Here is a 7581-nt window from a genome sequence, read left to right on the forward strand (position 1 = left end):
CCATACTTCCTCTGCAATAGCAAAATGCCATGAGGTGATCTCACCACCTCTATGCCCAAGAAATATCATAGGCCACCCAAATCCTTCATCTCAAACTTCTGCTTCAAAAGCATCCTGACATCATGTATGTCTGCATCACTATCACCAGTGATAAAATTAAGTCATCCACATAGATGACTACTAATAGCATGATCCCTCTATCTGTCTTTTTCACATATAGTGAAAAATTTGCATTGGATATCTAAAATCCAATGGTAAAACCATGCAAGAAAGCATTCTTTACATCCATTTGATGTAAAGACCAACCCTTCGCTGTAGCCATAGCAATGACAACTCTCACAGCCATTCTTGCAACCGGGCTAAATGTCTCCTCATAGTTTATGCCATAAGTCTGCACATAGCCCTTGGCAACCAATCTTGCCTTGTACCTGCTCACTGAACCATCAGCATTGTGCTTGACTTTATACACCCACTTACATCCAATTGCCTTCTTTTCCTTAGGCAAAGGCACTAACTCCCATGTTGCATTTGCATCCAATGCTGCCATCTCCTCATCCATGGCATCTTCCCATTTCTTATTTCTGATTGCCTGCTCAAAGCAAGTGGGTTCAACCTCCTGTATTGCTTTTACCATGTAAGCATAATGATGGGATGTATATCCATCATATCTCAACCTATCAAAACAAGGTATCTAACCCTCGTAGACTTGCGTACACGTGGATCAGGTGTTCGCAAAACAGTCCTAGTTCTCCTTACACCAGGAGTAACCACAGAGACGGAATGCCAAGCTCCTCATCAAGACTCTACTTAGAGCCACTAGATTCACCATCCACATATGAGTGACATGCTAACAGATCAGGCACAAAAGGTTGATCTACCTTTTCCTTCCCTTTCCGTGACACATGTGTACTTGCATCATTCCTCAACCTTCCTGACCATGGGCTAACATTGGATCCACTGCTCGAGGACTCCCCATGTCCACTCAGCACTTGTGATTGCTGCTCTACATGTGGTGTAACATCAACACTTCTTACATCTGCATCTTATGTTGCCTTCACTACTGATGCATACCAGCTACTCATTTCATCGAAGACAACATCTCTTCTTACTCGCATCTCACGAGTGGTAGGGTTATAGCATCTATATCTTTTTGCTCCATAGCATAACCAATGAAGATGCATTTCTATGCCTTTGGATCCAACTTTGTTCTCACACTTCATCAGGAACATGTACACATTAGGGAAAAAGGGAGCTCATTTTGGGGCCTTGTAAGAAATTCACTATTTTTTGATTTATTTCTCTCCTAAAAGACCTCAAAAATAGTAAAATACAGAAACGTGGCTCAGAACTGTCAGTAAGGACTACAGAACTGTTAGTTTAGAAAGGAATAAGATAATCTTTTGTCTAACTAACACGATTTTGCATTAAATATCTCCTTAGTTTTTTTTTGTTTCCCGAAGATTCCGCATCTCTTTTGACGATGTGTGCAGGCCTCTCATAAAGAATCCATCACTGAACTTGATGATTGCATGGATACCGCCACACTTCCACGATTCATGTTACAAAAAGACTATGAGATTGACAAGCAAACTTTGCAACCTCAGAAGCACAAAAAAGTGGCCGATACTAGTGAGTCACAATCTCAGAAGAAGCGATTACACCATCTTCACATCGACTTAGAAGAACAATATGCTCCAGCACAAAAAAGATGAAAGGATACGGTGCTGAATGCTTAACAACAGGAAAATATGAGAAGAGAAGGGCTTCAACATATTGACTTATGGTGCGATGGAAGCATATATCCAAAATGTCTAGTAAAAAACTCTACACCTCCATTTGTCAATCCAACCACACTACTGAGGTTTGCGGGCGATGGACAAAATGGACTTCTTGGTTATATTTCAGCGCAGTATGCATTTGCAGAAACATATAAAATGATGTACCTACAAGAAAAGGGAGTCAGGATGCAAGAGATAGCCATTCGTGCAAAATTGGAGCAGCAGTTTGCAGAATGAAATTGAGGAGCATTCAAAGAGTAAAAAAGAGTTGACAAGAGCAAGAAGGAAGAGAACCGTGTTTGGAGACAGACTACGAAGCAGGAAGATTAAAAACATTGCAAATTTGAAGGCTGGGACTGGTGGATGCAAGCGAAGAATTCAGGAAGCAAGGCTAGTTTGAAATTTTTCATTTTTTATACTCAAAAAGGCTCCCAAATGACTATATCTATTTTGTCCATTAACGCAAAACAAGAATGAAGGTGTTGAATGATATAGGCATATTGTGTTGTTACTATAGGAAACTATTGGAGCCTGCAAAAGAAAATATGGATCCCAACCTTCTTCCTGTTAAACAAATGAAAGGATTGCTTTCTTGTGGTGTAGCAAAAGGTTTGATTGAAGAAAAAAAATACAAAACAATCAAACGCAATGTTGTAGAGGACTTTATATCCAATAATCAAGTTGATGGCACTACAATCCAAGAGGCTCTTGATGTTATAGTGGAGTTAGCAAGAAGGGATATAGTTCGATTTTCCATGCGATATCCTCAACTTTGAGAGATTAAAGGATTAAACGAGTTTTACTACCAAATCCAGCAACAACCGTGTGGAGGATAAGAGGTCATTTGAATGAAAGTATAGATGAATTTATTGGGCAATATATCCATATTGAAGAAATATTTCATGGTGGTAAAGGAACCACTGTGTATGACCCTTGGAACAATATATTTGTAGATCTACAACAACTTCAAAGAAGAATGGTCGAGTTTTATGGAATAACATTTGAGGAGTGCAAAGGCATTTTGAAATTTGTTATCAAACTGGATGAGTGTGAGGTTGTAAAGGAAAAGAAAATGGAAAGGATTACTATTACATTGATGAATGGAGCACTTGATACATCATTGACTGAAGCGAGTTCGAAGTATTTTAGTGTGCAGTCAGAGAAACACATATGGTGGTTAGGCTCATTCCAGGTATGGTCATTTTTTGTTTCGTACTTGATTTTAGTCAATGTTTTCAAATCTTTTATAGTAAGAGTTTTGTTTTCTATAATCACAGGTGAAGACAGAAGACCATGAAACACTAGATTGGGTGTTTCACCACACGGAAATACCAAGAATAATTAAAAGACAAGTGCAAGGAGAGAATCTCCATGTTGCAGGAAAAGGTGATTTTCAAGTAGAGTGACACATGGCGGGGGATCTTAAAACACTTAAGTGCATGTATAACGTTAGTAAAGGAGGCAACTCAAAGTCTCCTTGTCTTTACTGCAAAGAATCAGCTCAAGTAATGGATTCCAAATGGTGGAAGAGAGCACCTAATAGAGATAAAGTTGACCCTGACTTCAAGGCCATTTTTGACATTCCACTATGTAATGTTCACATATACACATTGCATGGTCTATGTCGAATTATTGAGAAATTGGTATTTTTGTATATTGGATTTGCTTGGAAACTCCGTCCCGAAAAAAATAGAAAGGATGCTCTTCAAGCATTGGAAAAAGTGTTATCTGATATAGGTATCCGATATAGGTCTGCATGGAGGTGATGTTCATATCACAAAGGATTTTAAAAAGTCTACCAATGGCAAGGAGGTACCAATCAAGCCCTCTATTGGTGGTGTTAAGGCAAGAAGATTCTTGGCTCGACCCAAACACAGTAGTAAGCAAGTAAGGCAAGGTAGAACAGTTTCAAGGATTAATTATGGATTGTGGAAGCAAGTCCATAATGCCGTGAAAGATCATGAGGCAGATGGGGAAGCACGAAATGTGAAGGCAGAGGTGTGGAGGTCTCTTGATCAACTCTTCATGTTCTGTGACAATGTAACATGGACAAAGAGTGATTACAAGAACTTTGAAGAGGCAATTAAATATTTTGGGAAGTCAATGAAAGACGCGTGGATAGCCTGCAATATAACTCACTACATGGTAAAGTTCTGTCTTCTTCTTTTACTTAAGTGTGATCCTCTTTTTTTTTATAACTTACTATGCATTCTTATGTCTCTGTGAAAACAGCATATCATCTACAACCACCTTCCCTATTTTGTCAAAAAGTATGGATGCCCAGCAATTTGGTCTACCCAAGGCATGGAGAAGTCTCACTACATGGCACGTAATGCATTTTTCAGACACACACAACACTACGGAGGGAATCAAAAGGTAAATAGTCTGAAGGAAGTCTTCCAATGGTTTTACCGAGGCATTCTACAGAGGCTGCATGCTAAAAGAAAAGTTGCTAGCTCCAAAGTCAACCTTGCTTTTATTCTAGCCCAAAAGCAAAGACGAAGATAAACTTTGGACAATTCAATGGCAGCAGAGAGACATAGACAATGGAGGGATTCGAAGATATTTAGAAACCATAAATGGACAAGTAAACATGAATAGCAGTTTGTAACTTATTGGTGCTATGTCCACATGTTTTCAAACTCAATCAATAGATTTTTATTTTGTGGAACAAGTGACTCTTGGTGTTATGCCTATATGTTTTGAGACTCCATCAAAAGTATTTCTTTTGTGAAACATGTGATCTATATTAACAAGCATCAATACATCCATGAGCTACACACAAAAAATTCAATCAATACTACTTAATTATGCTAGACACACTATTGATCCTTACCAATAAGGTACTGAGTGTCAAACGCTTTTAGAAGCTACTGAGTGTGGGAAGAGTACTCAAGTGTCGTACGGTGATGGAACAAATGCAAAAGGGTACTGATCATCCGTACGGACAAGGAACTGATGAGGATCAAAGACTTTGTACAAATCAGTTCAACTTCAACATAATGTTTGTGCTATATTTGATGACTAAATCCTATTACTCCCAGGGCCTGCCAATCGGAACTCTCTTTTTGATCTTGATTGGACTCTTTTTCTTCCTTGTTGGCTTGATGTCGACTGTCTGTTTATCAATGCTTACCTCTGTTGCTTGTCTGGGAGGGGTATCCTTGTCTTTAGCTATCTCCACATGTTCTTCTTTTTGGATTGTGTCTCCTGATGCAATCATGGGTGGCTCTCGAAACCTTATGAGCTTGTGTTTTCCATAGCCCTCCAGACATTTGGGCTCCTTAACACCACATGCTAATGCATAAGAAGTGTAAGACAAAAAGTAAGAGGCCCTAGAGGCCTACTTATTCACATAATCCCCAAATATATCTATGGGGCAGACAACCTCTCTATCAAAATGATCTTTTCCTTTTGCCATGAAAGATCATGTCCACCTAAAACCCTAGACAAACATTTAAAGAAGTAAACAATGGCTTCTCCATTGTTGCTCAACTACCTATGGTGGTAAATCAAGATCTTAGCACTGCCTAGATCATGAATATAATGAGCTAGGCTTGACATTTTGCCAAACCCAGCCGGCCTGCTTCCACTTGTTCTCTGGAGGAATGTGTCATCCTCAATTTGTAGCTGCCACATATCGAAAGATTGGAGTGAGACAATACACAACTACAAAACATTTAAACACAAGATAAAGTATTTGATTTGAAGTAACAAGATTATACCTTCTCATTTTCATCATCAACAACAAGAAGTTCATCTTTCCAAAGATTTATTCCTCTCCCCTCCAGTCCAGTCTCTTCTTTAAGCTTCTTTCCCTTGTATAGTGCTGAGAGATTCATAGCTTCCTGTGTGAGCTGGAAGGCAGCTTCATCTGGCTCTTGGAACTTTTCAGCCTCTTTGAAACAAATAGTAAGGGCCTCTGCAGGATCAAAAGTTGTTTCCAAAGCCAGTAGAGTGAATGGTCATCCTCTATGCCAACCTCCTTGTCAAGCCTTGAAGCTTGGGCAATAAGGGAAATGGCATAGTCCTCCCTCAAATTGAGCATACACTCTATATCATGGAGGAAAACATAATCTTTACCACCAATCAAGACACCTGGAAGCATGGGCACTGCATAGTTGTTGCTCTGAACATCAAAATCTTCAACTGGCTGTGCTGCCCTAAGAGTTTCAGTCCTCAGTTGAACAAGGTCCAGAGCAGCCACTTGCAGCCCCTCATCCTCGAGGTTGATATCTTCTTCCTGCGCTCTGCCATATCTATTGACACAGGAATATCCTCTTTTTCCTCTATGTATCTTCTTCTTCAGCCTCCTGTCCTTGCTCTTCTAGAGAGTGCTGATGGAAGACAATGTACATAAGGAATGCCATGGTTTCCTCAAGCACTCTACACTTTCTAGTGTGCAAGTTACAGCTGAATTTATATTCCTCAGGCAGGTTGTCAAATCTTCTATTCACATGGCACCTCAGCCTGTCAATGGAGACAATATGATTTATATGCACAAAAACCTTTTCACCTTCCACAATTCTTCCTGCCTCTGTCAGTTGTTTGAAGGTATCCCAATGGTCTGAAAGAAAATCTCTGTGATGCTCCAGCACAGAGCTCATAGTGAACTCCCTGTTGAAAATATTGTGGTATATGTGGAAGTTCCTCTGAGCCTTGCATTTGTGAAGAAAGTCAAATAGGAGCAAATCTGGAGATTTGTCCTCTTCTGGTTCCTTTTGTTTTGAAAGGGAAGACTCAGTTTTTTGCTCCAATCTCTTCCTTTTGCCTGAACAAAAATTTATATATCATGAATTCTATATGCTGACATATGCAATCAGGGAATGTATAGGATATCACCAAACTTCATGAGCACACATGACTCACCTGGTGATTGCTGTGGTCTAAGTATAGCAGCAGAAAAGTCCAGCTTCCTCTTGAAAGGAGGGGCCTAAGAATCAACTGTTCCAAAAGCAAAAACTTTTCTCATCATCAAGGAAGAAATCCCCAGGGCCAAAGAAAGCAAAACAATGAGGAAGAAGTGAAAACCAAAAGGGACACATGAATTTGCAAGAAAACGTGATGTAGGGCCATTTGGAAAATGTCAAGTACTCTCCGCGCATTTTGTTGCAAATTTTCCATTTCTATTGATATCCATCTCCAATCAAATGCTAGGATCATCTCGCAGATTCCTGGATAGTAGATGATACTAGGAAGAATTCCCCAGGGCCAAAGAAAGTAAAACAATGAGGAAGAAATGAAAACCAAAAGGAATATAAGAATTTGCAGGAAAACGCGATATAGGGCCATTTGGAAAATGTTAAGCACTCTCCTCGCATTTTGTTGCAAACTTCTAGGTTCTATTGATATCCATCTCCAATCAAATCCTAGGGTGATGTACCAGATTCTTGGGCAGTAACATTCAAGAATTCTATGGATGGAAGAAATATATATCAAAAAACATTGAAAAGAATATAGATCTCTGACCTTTCTTTTCCTTTTCCATGCTGTTGGAGTTGCACTGGTGAATCTTCTGCTCCCTTCCAAACTTGAGCTGCAGCCTCGGTAACTTGGAGATCTGGCAATGGTAGTAGTCTTCAGGCAAGTTGCAGTCTGGATGGAGTGTGTTGGGTAGGAAGGGATCAAAGGGGGAAGGAAAAGGATGATGGGAGGGTGCTGGCAGGGATAAAAGACGGGGAGGGAAGAGTGGTTATGGATCTGATAATGAAATCATGATTGGCACAAGTTCCAAGGCAAAAAGTGTCCTATTCACACGTGCCAAGTTTTAAACTCCAAGAGATCTGGGTCCCATCCACACGTG

Source organism: Cibotium barometz, chromosome 27, assembly GCF_041138505.1.
Source record: "Cibotium barometz isolate CiBa-2024 chromosome 27, ASM4113850v1, whole genome shotgun sequence".
Taxonomy (NCBI): domain Eukaryota; kingdom Viridiplantae; phylum Streptophyta; class Polypodiopsida; order Cyatheales; family Cibotiaceae; genus Cibotium; species Cibotium barometz.